The sequence below is a fragment of the Pelobates fuscus genome, chromosome 6, assembly GCF_036172605.1.
Source record: "Pelobates fuscus isolate aPelFus1 chromosome 6, aPelFus1.pri, whole genome shotgun sequence".
Classification (NCBI taxonomy): Eukaryota; Metazoa; Chordata; class Amphibia; order Anura; family Pelobatidae; genus Pelobates; species Pelobates fuscus.
This window is the reverse complement of record NC_086322.1, coordinates 142,250,487-142,265,022: the sequence shown is the minus strand read 5'-3', so window position 1 is coordinate 142,265,022 and position 14,536 is coordinate 142,250,487.

Below are 14,536 nucleotides of genomic sequence, written 5' to 3'. Positions count from 1 at the left end.
CAGTGTATATACTCTGTATCTGTGTATTGTTTATATACATTGAATTTGAAAGCAATGACTCTCTATCATTAGTGATATGACATCTCCACTCTCATTATTGTGAGAGGACCGAATTAAAATGGAAGCAGCCTGGATGATGTCACCCACCATGCAATACAGGGTTTAAATAAAACCTGTCTGTAGGTATTATTAGGAAGATAATTAATATATATCTAATACATATTGGACTACTATAAATATAAGTCTAATAAATATAAGACTTGTGCATTCAGTTTCAAACTAATTATGACTAATTATGACTAATTTGTGCAAAACACTATAAGGACAAATCACAAAACAAGCAAAATGGAGAATGGATGAATTGCTTTTGTATTACAAATAAAGGCAAGCCACCTAAATGGTGGGTTTTGCACTATAGGGTCAGGAATATATGTTTGTGTTCCCAACCCTATAATGTTCCTTTAACCCATAAGCCACTGCATTAGAATATATTTTTATGAGGGAATCATTGTTAACAATGTAGATGGGATGTGTGTAACACACTCTAGCTCTAGTTAAATAGCCATCTCTTCCTCTTTGGAGAGGAAAGTTGGCAAACAGAGCTGGATTCATTGTTTCAGCTACATAATACAATTCCAGCATATCAAAGTCCTGAAGACAGTTAGAAGTGTCACAATTGTAAAAATAATTCTTCTCTTTTGCAATTACTTTAGGAATGCTTTGCTTGTTGTTTAATCCCAAACATATGTTATAAAACTGGTACATTAAATAAAGCACCTTGTTTTCCAAAGAAGTGTTATAGTATATGAAGCATGAGATAAAAATTAGGTTAGAAACAGATGTTCAATATAACATACATGAAAAGACATTGCGTGAAATATTATAGGTATAAATGATTTGTTACTATAAAAAAACGTGTTTATGCAATTTGCTTCCGAGAGCACCCTGTCACATATTTTGGAAAATATGTTTAGGCAGTATTATTGTACAGGTGATGAAGCTTATAAGATATGGGTGTTATTTAAGTTATTTTTAAAGTAAAACAATGAACGATAAGGAGTAAAAGAGGGCAAGGAATGACTAGAGGCCAGATATTATCTCATGCCAAAAACTGTAAAATAATTAGCTAAACTGCCGGTTTCTCCACTGACTGTTATACAATTTGGAGATGCTACGAATAAAAGCTGCAGTATTCCAATACTTATTTACTTAATCATTTACATTATGATTCAATGTATACAAGGAACAATAGATGGTGCTTGGCCGGGTTAATGTCATGATTCAGAATTGTCTAATAAATATTAGGATTTATTTAGAATTGGTTCTGGTGGAAAGGTAAACAAATTAGAGCAACGAGAAGAAACATTTAATTGATTTCACTTTTGACATGTATCACTTTTAGAACTTTGTGTACAATAAAAATAAGCCTGGAAACGATACAGATGGTCAGTGAATTGTCTGGAATTAACCATTGTATAGCTACGTTGAATACAAATGAAAGATATATTCTCTAACTCAGATACTTTGCCCAAAATGTCTCAGCTTCTTGTCATTTCCAACAATTCCTTTTTTTAATTAATTTCCTTATAGATATAACATTATTTTTTTTCATAGCAAGTCAGAAACCCATTCAGAGGCACCTATACATTAGTGTATGTAAAAAAAGCACATCTGGGGAAAAGTTCTATAAGTGGAGTAATCGTCATGGAAACTTTCAGAATTATACCCATAATTCTCATTTTAAAAAATATAGTTATATACAGTTTAACCCCTTAAGGACACATGACATGTGTGACATGTCATGATTCCCTTTTATTCTAGAAGTTTGGTCCTTAAGGGGTTAAACAGGGGGTAGAATAACAATCGGCATTCCAGATATTGTGAACCACGTCTCCCATGGCATAATTATGCCATCATGCTGGCAAAGCATCAAAAGAGATGAAGTTCACAACATCTGGAGTGCTAAAGGTTCTCCCCGGATTTAAACCATGTGCAGATAATTTTAGCAGGGTATGAAAATATTGAAACCCTATTAGTCATTAAAAGGTATATTTTTCCTGCAAACACACCTGGTTTCATATTAAAATACAGAGAACAATCCAAATAAATGTATCTTTGTCAAATTAAAGAAACTCTACAAGTACCATCATGAGTACAGCACACACTACTGGTGCCCAGGCGGACACTACAGAGTGCTGTCTGCCAAGGCACTACTCTAGCCCCCACTACTTGAGACAGAGAACTAAACCCAGCAGCACAGGTGCTTAGCTTATTGGCTAAGAAAGATCAGGTGATGCCAATGAGCTAGCGCTGCAGTGTATTGAAGGCGAGGAGCAGGGATCCCCAGTTAAGAAGTTAATCCAGTCTAAAACAATTTGACTACTTACAATGGGGGGAGGAAGTTTCATAGCAACCCTGACACCATAACCACTACAGTGCTCTTTAGTGTTTATGGTGCTTGAAGTCTTGCCTAAAAGGATACTCTAAAATGAAGACATCCTATGTTGCTAAGCCTAAATGACCCAGTTAAGTAATTGATCATGTACATAACAAATAGTCCTAGAGTACATTTCAATGAAATGCAGAGAGTAGAAACGGTTAGAAGGAGTTCATGTAAGGTTTTCATTGAAAAAAGCAGAGGTCTGGACCAGAATACCATCTATTTAACGTGTATTGATAGATCTGCTACAGACTTGGTATTTTTGTATATTTGAGTTGGATGGAAGTGGTGGGGTAGAGTATTTTGGGAAATGATTAAAAGAAAGATTTATGTACCAGCTACATTAGTGGAATATTGTAACTACTACAATTAAACATCTGTAAGACTCTTCTGGTGTAAACATGATGTTAACATTCTATTTAAAATCCCAAATTACTCATTGGAAAGGACTGAAAGGAACACATAGCTGTTCTTAGATCATCAGTATTATAAAACAATATTTACAATATACGGCAAATGAACTGCGGATATATATGGCACTAAATACATAGCATGTAGGTTATTTCTTTGAAGCTTGAAGCTGCTATAGGCTTTAAGATTAATATTAACTTGGTCAAGTTGTCCAACCAAAACATCAATTTGAAAGAACTGGAAATTCAATGAGATTGTTGCTCACATGCCATATTATGTTTACATAGGTGCATTTGTCTCTGTCATTTTATACATTTTTTGAAGACCTAGGCCAACAGGTTTATTCACTAAATTGAGAATCCAAAGTATTTTTTTATTTTTATTTTAAGTTCAGAGTAGCTGAATTGAAAGCATTGCTGACTTAGAGAATTTTTCAATTTTGTCCTTTTATGTCCAATTTTGTCTATTTTGACCTTAAAGTTGAAATTCCCTTTGAATTCTCATTTTAGTGAATAACCCTGATAATGTAAAATGGATTTGATTAGAGAAGGCTAAATGAAACACTAGAAGCCCAGGAAATCACATAATATTTGTATGTGTGCAAATTAATTTTTATGTAAACAAGAATTGGCAAGGAATAAATACCGATACATATTAGTAAAAGAAAGTGAAAACCAATGTGTGTAACTCCAAAAATATAGGGAAAGGCTCCATCATGTTGCTCATTTGGGAAACAACTGTGCGGTTCCTTTAAGTTGACTGGGATAATATCTGTTCATGTCTTTACCACTAATTGCTCTCAATCACTTAAAGATTTTTTGTAATAAGATGGGGTTTTCATTAACATGCATATCCAATAAAATATTAAATGGAATCTGTAAAAGACATAGACAAACAAATGCAGAGTGGCATTTATAAAACAACATGTACATGGCAGTAGTTTGGGCTGTATTTACACATGTACATAATTATATATACCAGTAGATTGATGATAGGAGTATATAATGGCATCAGCATTGTTTTCAAATATAGATAAATATAACTGAAGATGTGGAGTTATAAATATAAACAGTATGGTTGGGTATTGGGGAGTTGGGGGCTGAAGCACCAATGTGGGCTATTTAGACCTGGACCACTATAGTTGGTAGAGGAGCCAGGAGAATATTAGTGGGGTTTTTTTTTTTACTTTTAGATTTTATATCAGGCAGCTGCTTTACATAGCAGATATCTATTACAAAAATAATAATACTCTATCAGGTTATGTAATGGGAGTGGGTTGTGACAGTCAGAAGGAAGTACTGGGGAAAATAACATCTGTGCACTTTCCTCTATAGTAGTCAGGTAGTGTGCTGGGATAGCACTGAATAGCTGTCTGTGCAGAATGCCCTTGTTTCCAACGGTGGGTTCTTTGAGATCCCAGAAAGCATCAGCAGCACACTGGTCATGGGTATACAGGAGGGGACAAAATGTAGAAAGTTGGGAATATGTCATGGTATGGGGATATACAGAGTACATCCATGTTTTGAAGGGGTTAATATGTTTTATTGGCTGTTTTTTTTATTTATTTGTTTCTTTTATTTCATTATTTAAAGGTGCTGCATAGCATATTGCCACTATATAAATAATAATAATAATAATACATTCAATTCCATTGTATATTCTTAACTTTCATATCCAAACATGGGTACATACTAAACAATATCGTATATATTATTTTGTTAGTCAGTAACATGTAGGATATTATGTCATATGACCTAATCACATTTGAAATGTTTTGTATGATAATAATTATGGCTAAATGGAATTCCAGCATAATTTGTATTAAGGTTTGGGATAACAATACTGTATATATGAGTTATGATCACCTTTTTTAAAATCAGGTGAATGCATGTTAAGACTTTATTTAGCACTTTTTCCCATAACTTTGACAAACCTAAGAATGGAAAACTTGTAAGCTTGCCTGGCTTTTACTGCCCTTTTAATGTTGGTTTGCTGTCAAGCACTGCAGGAGTTGTGCCAAGAGAACATATGATACGCTTGAAGACCTACAACACTTTATAAGCAGATTTTGCTTCGTGTCAATACGGTGTCTGTTTCAGCAGTTTGCTATGGTCCACCTATACTGTGCAGGAGACATGCCATAAACACTACACAGATGGAGCTCTGAGTAAAAGAACAGGATTTAGTAATTTTATCTTTCTTTATGTAGAGTTTATTTCCAATGGAATGTACTGTTCCAATACCTGAAACAGGATCTAGATGTTGGAAGTTTGACGATAAAGAAATAATGAACTTTTTGCGCCTCAATTACTGTAAATTGTTGAATTTTAAAGGATTCAACCTGGAAATATTTCTCCACATTTTAATGGAGCATGACGTTGCTGTGACATTTTTTTCTTTTAATACCCATAATGAATGTATTGTTCACTATTTTGTGAAGTTACAATGTCATATAAGAGATATGAGCATTTCAGTTTTTAAAGTGTCAATTTTCATAAATGGATTTTATGGGTCTCTGTCTATGAGAAACAAGCATGTTTTCTTTATAAAATGTTAATGCTGCAGACATGATTGAGAAAATTGTGTGCGATATGAATATCAAACTTGCTGTTTACAGACAAAGACAGACACAGAGAACTAATTTCTCTTCATTTATAGAGACATATTTCTCCAGCTGTCAGATTTGTTTAATTATTTTATACTGATGAGCATCATTTTGCAAATGAAACAGAGGTCAAATGGTGGTCATTCATGGATGCGTCACCGACGACCATGTGCACGATACTCTTTGGAATTCATAAGTCAAACAAATAGCCTTTGAGACACAGTCTGTAAATGTCTAAGAGCACTTTAAATGTTAGGTCCTTCATCCCTTGAACTCTTCCACTTTCAGAAAAATTTCTGAAGGAATGTGGAGCTTGTCTACCTGACCGACTCAACTGTCCTCTAGGTGTCCCCTAAGATTCGCTCTATGCTTAAATATATTAAACCACTAAGATAAAGATAGAGGTGAGCTAGAGACTTAAAGGATATGAAGAGTATTGTCAGGAAATGATTTTCTACCCTCAGAACATGCATTCCACGTCACTGCTTTTATACTCTTTCCTTGATTTACTTGAAAGAATTTTATTTACTCGACACTGGTAGAACTAAAAGCTTATTTTCCAGATGTTGATTTATTTATTTCATCACATTAAATACAGGAAATCACAGAGATCATAAAGACACAAAGTCTCATTACTAAAGAGTGCTTAAACGGTACATACCAAAGAATTGCTGCTTGATCCAGCTACATCAAAAGCTAAATCTAGCAAAGCTTAGCTGTTTTGACTGAAGTTTTTTTTCCATTCTCTTTCCAAAATAGTGGGATTTAGTTAATGTATTCCTGAATTCTGCAATGTTGTTCTTTATGACTTTTTCTGCTTATAGATGCCATAAAGTGTTCTTTACAATATCTTTGGCATTCAAGTATTTCTTGTTTTGTTTTGTTTTTTCTCAAAATTTTCGAAAGCAGTTGTTAGTACTATACGATCCCTAAGGGACATATACAAACGTACCCAATTCCAAATATGTTCTCATATTTTTATATACCCAATGGCAGGTTGCCCAGATGAAGAAACAGAAAAAAAAAAGATATTGTAATGCCCTTCAAAAATACATTAGAACAGTATTAAAATAATAAAAATAGATTGAAAAAGACACAGAACAATTGCTGTAACAAATATGCTGAAAGTTAACACTGTTTTAACCTTATTAAGTTATATATCGGTATAATAAATAATTTTAATTATAGCTATGTAACGTCTATCTACATACTTTCATTTAGGTAGTTATAAATATCTCCTTTACTTATGTGATTAAAGTACCTCTGTCACGTCACAGAATTTCATAAAGATATAATCTTCATAAAATACACGCTAGCTATAAAAAAGGCTCCCCTGAATACTGGAGTCAGTGGCTATAATCTTACCAGTTCTTCTACTCAGTAATCTACGTTTACACCAGTGACTTAAAATATAATATATATAGTTCACAAAAGAATACATGTACATGAGTGGAGAAAGAAGCATTTGAAAAAGACAGCTATTTTTAATCTATCTACACAATTATAGTGACTGTTTGTGTGCATTGTAGGAACTGTGTTGCCCTTGTTATCCTGACATTTCTCTTTCTTCCTTAACTGCTTCTTTTACAACACAAATATAGTCATTAAGCTACACAACGAAGATACTCCCAATGCTGACTTTGTGTCCAGTCACTCTTAGCTAGGTAAAATACAGGATATGCACTAGCTACCTGTAGGCATCAATATTGTCCGAAATGACATGTCCCAACTTCCTCTATTGCACCTTCAGGGAACAAGGTTTGTGCACTGCAAGTCTTGTTGTCTTTCTTACAGTCCTGGTTGTTGTCATTTAGGAAAGATAATACCTCAGGCCTCAATTACTATATTCCAGAGGGATCCTTTTATTTGTGTGCTGAGGGTCATCCTTGGAATGTTGGGTTGTGCTTTCATAATCAACCCTGGTTTAGTCAAGAGCAGTCCAGCAAGATAAGCCCAAGACAAAAGAACCCCATCAGCTAGACTTGGGAATTCAAATGTAAATATGTATGTTTATAACACTAATGGTGATTGAATTTCATTGAAATTCAAAAGCAATTCAATAATACCATAACGCAAAGTAGGGACTACATTGTCTTATAATGGAACGGAACATATCAGCTATGAATAAAGGTTAACAAATTTAAACCTATTTAGTTTATAAAAACGTCGCCTTAGAGGGGATATGATAACATTATACAAATATATTCGGGGCCAATACAAACCATTGTGTGGAAATCTATATAACCGGACTTTACATAGGACACGAGGTCATGCGTTTAGACTGGACGAAAGAAGATTTTGTCTAAGGCAAAGGAAAGGTGTTTTTTTTACTGTAAGAACAATAAGGATGTGGAATTCTCTGCCTGAAGAAGTGGTTTTATCAGAGTCCATACAGATGTTCAAACAGCTACTGGATGCATACTTGCAAAAACAGACTATTCAAGGATATAATCTTTCAATGAAGGGTAATAACTGCTTGATCCAAGGATAAATCTGACTGCCATTCTGGGCTTAAGACGGATTTTTTTTTCCTAGCTTGTTGTAAAATTGTGCTTCAAACTGGGTTTTTTTTGCCTTCTTTTGGATCAACAGCAAAAAACAAATGTGAGGAAGGCTGAACTTGATGGACGCAAGTCTCTTTTCAGCTATGTAACTATGTAACTATAATAAAGCCTGAGGTTGATAAAAGTTGATAAAAGGCTAGCTCCACCATTCATGTTTGCCCAATTGCAGCAACCATCTCAAATGATGGCTGTGGGATTCAGGCATCATGCTCATCATGAAATGTGACCTATGGAAGCTCCCACACTCTCTCAGGATTTTCCACACACCTCAGTGTTGTACTCTGGACATGGCTTGACAGAAGCATCTTCCTGCCATTTGGTTCACAGATCGAGTAAGAAAAATTAACCAATAGTAAAAGAAAAAAAGATTAGGAGCAGTAAAAAAAACAAAATCTTTAGTTATATATTATATATTTAAAAGAAAAGTGGGGACAAGCCTCAAAAAGAGGACAAGACTCCATAGTCTTACACATAGGGAGTAAAATCCAACAGGAGTAATAAAAGGAGAGAAAAAACGTAATAACAAATAATAGGCAATAGAAAATAGAAAATACTAGATAATTTGCTTTATTGAATCCTAATTAAGGATAAAACAATGACAAATTAGGTGACACATGCATACAATTGTGATAAAAGTTAGTGTTTTAATATTGGATAGCTAGTGGGCACTTGAAATCAGTAGGAAATGGATATACTTTAAATATAGTAATCAAGTGTATTATCTCATAGTCTACTGTGTTGCAAAATAATCAGATTTGCCACTAAATAAAGACATAAGAGCCTACATGTATTGAATAAAGTAACGACTGTACCAAGCCAAATAGATTCAAATAGTGCACAAATGTCAAGTAGAGCAGGTAATTAATTGAACTTTTCAATAGCCGATAATTAGATTAACAGGGAGGGGATTGTATAAAGAACTAATATCCACATAAGTCAAAAATGCTCTTTAATATACATAGACAATAGGAGTATGATAAGTCCATCTATATAGAATTCTAATTAAACAATAGAATATAGTCCCTAATTCTATAGAGAAACACTCACTTTTATCACAATTGCACTTGTGTGTACGTGTCACTTAGTTTGTCATGTGTTTTATCCTTAATTAAGATTCAATAAAGCAAATTATATAGTATTTTCTACTTTTCATTGCCTATTATTTGTTATTAATTTTCTATCTTATTGCTTCTGTTGAATTTTATTCCCCATGGGTAATATTTTTGGAGTCTTGTCCTCTTTTTGAGGCTTGTCCTACTTTTTTGTTAATATTGTTATTGGGTTATGCCCTAATAACCCTACAACTAATACTGACTTCAGGACAGTTTTATTGTGATACTGCCACTTAAGACAGTCTTTTTGTGTGGTTATATATTTTAATATATAAATATTAAGTGCATTGAGTGCACTTACCCTATAAACTAAGCAGAGTGAAAGTGGTATGTCAATGTAAATAAAAATGTATATGATTTGTAGCACTTAACAATATACAAAACCCCACATTAAACACAGTATTGAAATTACGTAAAACATTATGTGAAAAATAGTGGAAATTCATAAAGTGCTATTTATATAATATCAAGATATCTCCTAAAATAGCATAAATAACAATAAACAATAGTGTATTATTAGCTCTTCAAATATGTCAAACACCTCACTTACGTTTGGATAGTGAAAAGCTGAAAAAATACTGTATAATAGACTTGTGTATGACGACAAAATTTGGTTCAGCCAAAAAATGTTTGCTGAAAATAAAAAACTTTGGGGGACGTCAAATTTAAACAGCAAATTTGGAACAAAATACAGTTCAGACCAAAGTAAATCTCCAGGTCTACTTTATACGCTGTGCTCTGTGGTAATCTCAGTGGGTAAATAAAAGGGCATCCCTTAGTACTTTTACAGTAGAGAACTGTGGAAAGTCTTATGGTGCAGTATCTCAACAATGTTTAAAATAACCAATCACACAAAAATAAATTCAGCGCGGAAGCAAAGTGATAATAGTCCAGAAGCAGCTTGAACACCAATATGGAGTCTCTCTTTTCCGATCGGAAAACTGGATAAAAACAGGGGGGTAGGTGCAGCGCTTCAGTAATCCTTGACAAGGTATATGTGAAGAGAACCAGAGAAGAAATAATAGTGTAGTATTTAAAACTGTAGTGGTGATAAGTAAAATAAAAGATGTGCACTCACACTTTCCTGGAGCTTCAATACAGCTCCAGTGTATGCGCCAGGGCGGAATAATCCCCACCTATGGATCAAGCGCAGAGGCAATTGTTCGAGTTATAGGTGTGGTAGGGGTATCCTCATAAAAACAAACAAATAAAAATTGTATATGGTGAAGTATGTAGAGCTATGAAGCAGGGGTTGGTAAAAACTATAAAATGTGCACTCACGTGTAATGGAGCCGTAAAACCTGGCTCCTCTGATAGCGCTTGAAGTGGTATGATCCCCACTCAAGGATACAGGTGTAGATGTAAATTCTTCCGTCCGTATATGTGGAGATAAACAAACAAAACCACAATAGTGTACACAGTAAAAAGGAGTGTAAGCAGAAATAGTTAAGTAAGTTAAACCTAGTCACATGCTAAAGTTCTGGTTTGCTCAATCCAAAGCACTTGGGTGGTATAATCCCCACCAGGGGTATAGCTCCAAACAATCCAACAGCAGCAAAGGAGCTGTATTGAAGCTCCAGGAAAGTGTGAGTGCACATATTTTATTTTACATATCACCATTACAGTTTTAAATAATACACTGTTATTTCTTCTCTGGTTCTCTTCACATATACCTTGTCAAGGATTACTGAAGCGCTGCACCTACCCCACTGTTTTTATCTAATGTTTAAAATAAGAATCAAAATCCATCCCATAAATAAAGCTTTTATTAAATAACATGGACCCAGGATTGCAGGGCAGCGGGTTCATATTTGCTTGGGTGGGAATCACAGTTTGTAGCAATAAAAAGACCAAACGGGAATTAGCTAGAATAACGAATACAATAGAAACTAGATTTTAAAATATATATATATATATACACACACACACACACTCTTATGACCTCTATGGGTCTCTTTAGATCTACTGATGTTTAGCTCTGCCAAGTGTTATTTACTTTATTATTCTATCCTCCATTCAGTGGCGTACCATGAACCCTGTGACCGTGGGCCGCCTATATATATTCTCTTTATTACTAGGCCTAATTAAAACATTTTGAGTAAAAGAATTTCATAAAAATATATTAAAGGAACACTATAGTCACCTAAATTACTTTAGCTAAATAAAGCAGTTTTAGTGTATAGATCATTCCCCTGCAATTTCACTGCTCAATTCACTGTCATTTAGGAGTTAAAATCACTTTGTTTCTGTTTATGTAGCCCTAGCCACACCTCCCCTGGCTATGATTGACAGAGCCTGCATGAAAATAAAAACTGGTTTCACTTTCAAACAGATGAAATTTACCTTAAATAATTGTATCTCAATCTCTAAATTGAACTTTAATCACATACAGGAGGCTCTTGCAGGGTCTAGCAAGCTATTAACATAGCAGGGGATGAGAAAATCTTAATTAAACAGAACTTGCAATAAAGAAAGCCTAAATAGGGCTCTCTTTACAGGAAGTGTTTATGGAAGGCTGTGCAAGTCACATGCAGGGAGGTGTGACTAGTGTTCATAAACAAAGGGATTTAACTCATAAATGAGGATTGAGCATAACTCACAAAGAGGATTGAGCAGTGAGGCTGCAGGGGCATGTTCTATACACCAAAACTGCTTCATTAAGCTAAAGTTGTTCAGGTGACTATAGTGACCCTTTAAGATACGATGTGAATTTATTAATAATACACTTTATTTTAATTGCTTTTTATTGGGCCTTTATTGATGCAGAATTTGCTCTTTGTAAATGTGCTCCGTGGTAATGTTTTTTGGGCCCTAGATGTGCTACTTCCTCAGCCATCAAAGTAGACAAAAAACAGTTTATCATCACATAAATAAATATAAATAAAAACACAGAAACATGTATAGAAATATCAAAGCCAACCTCACAGACCCCAGCAAGCATTAATTTATTAAACTATGTCTGTGTACATTGATTTTTTTTACTGTTTTTACTATTTATAGCAGCAAACAGAGCTTTAACTCCGCAGGATTACACATTTTATTTTTTAATGTCATGAAAAGCCTGCATATACTATGGGAAAAAAAGCTATGCTGTCTGAGTTCAGTTAAGCTTCGAAGACAGTCTGCTATGATTAATATCACACATCTTTAAACAGACTTCTGGGAGTAACTGAGTTCAGCAGCAGCACAGCTCTTTACGCTACTTAGTAAATCAATGTATTTAACACCTCCTCCCTGAAAGCCTCTGATACAGTTTATGGAGGTTATTCACTAAACACTGAATTGTAGGCAATTAAAACCAGACAGCACAATTCAGGCTAAAGTGACTAAACTGTGACTACTATTTTCAAAATCAGATGTTTTTGGATAACTTTTGAAATTTGGTTTTCAATATGCAGCAGTTTGGTGCTCAATGAATAAACCTGAATTTCTCTTCTCCAGCTCTGCCTCCCTCTGTTAACATAATTTTAGTGTCCTGCAATGGAAAGCTGATATGTAGTTAAAGGAGCACTATAGTGCCAGGAAAACAAACCCATTTTCCTGGCACTATAGGGTTATTAGGTTCCCCCCTCCCTTTTGGCCCCCCTCCTGTGGCCACTTACCTTAATCTAGCGCAGGGCTCCCTCGGCGTTGGTGAACTCTCCCCCCATGCTGACGTCAGCTCCCGAGTGGAGCCGAATGTGCATGCGCGGCCAGAGTTCAAATCGGCCAGAATTCAAATCGCGAAAGTGCCTCCAGTGGCTGTCAGGGAGACAGCCACTAGAGTCTGGATTAACCCTGCAATGTAAACATAGCAGTTTCTCTGAAACCGCAATGATTTCAGCTGCAGGGTTAAAATGAGGGGGACCCGGCACCCAGACCACTTCATTAATATGAAGAGGTCTGGGTGCCTATAGTGGTCCTCTAACATTACATTATTTTCCACACTAAAGCTCAGAAAAACTCCCTGCTCTTACATTTTAATCCCATGATATCACGCTTTACAAATTATTGTGGATTCACTGCACATCAAAGCACTATATTAATGTCCAGTCCATTAATCCTCATTAATTGTAAAATATTTACTTTCTCATTCATATTCATTTAGCTGATCTGTAAAATGTCCTGACGTCCTATCCAGACAATTCATGTCATCAACAGTTACCTTGTAACCAGCCTTTCCTCTGTAATGATATAATTTATTATGACTCTTTATCACGCTTTATCAACTGCATAATGCAATTTCCAAATACATTAGCATACCTTTATATCAGATATAGATATAGAAAGATTGTTTGATTCTCAAAGAATTATTCCTGCTAACATTTACCTGTCAACATACTAGACAAAAGCCATACAAAATACATTCTCTATTATTTTAAAAGCCTTGAGATATAATATAAACATTTGAAAGAATCCAAAATGTATCTAGAATTATGTCAGACTGAATGATATCAGAGTTCCCCATCAGAACTGTTTTCATCAAACACATTAAAGGACCAAGTCTTTTCTAAATTTTAACACAAGACAGGAGGCTGCGTATTTTCATCACACTTTACGGTAACCTCCCAGCAGGAAAGAACAGAAAAAATGAACAGGAAATCAATCAGACGACATTGAAGGCCATAAGACCCACCACAGGTCATTCCCACATCCTCTTTCATTGCTGCTGCTTCCTAGGTGAGTCTGCCTCAAGTTGGTGGATTATGCCTCCTATATGTATATAAATTTGACGGCACTCACTGAACTTTGCAAAATGTGCACGTAAATCTTTCAATGCCTTGGTGCTGCAACCACATAGGAACACATGTATAATCTTTAAATATATCCAAAAAAGTTGGCACTCACGGTCTTGATTGGTAAAAAAGCAAAAACCTTCTATTTATGTACTATTAACGTTTTGGATCTATCCCTGGTCCTTTCTCAAGTGCTTGAGAAAGGACCAGGGATAGGTCCGAAATGTTGATGGTACATAAATGTTGGTGGTGGTTATTGAAACTGTAAATTGGTAACCTAGTCTTACTCTAGGATCAGTGACACAATAGCTATGCTCCATCTCTCTCTCAAAATAGGTTTAAGTGTCACTGACAGACAGTAGCTATACTGCTAGCTATGTAGATAAGATAGATACAACATTATCATAAACCTAGTCTTGTACTAAGATCAGTGACACAATGTCAGTCTCCTATCTCCCACTCAAAGATGTTTCAAGTGCCACTAGCACTAGTTAGATACTGAAGTAAGCTAAACCTGGTCTCACACTAAAATCAAATAAACAGGCTATCTCCCACTGCCACACAGGCACAGCAATAGAAAACTGTCAGGATCGGGACAGGGATCCAACACGCAGAGTACAAACAGTAGCCAGATACGTATACCGGACCTTAGAATGGCCGGACTAACGTAAGTAGTACAGTATAGAATG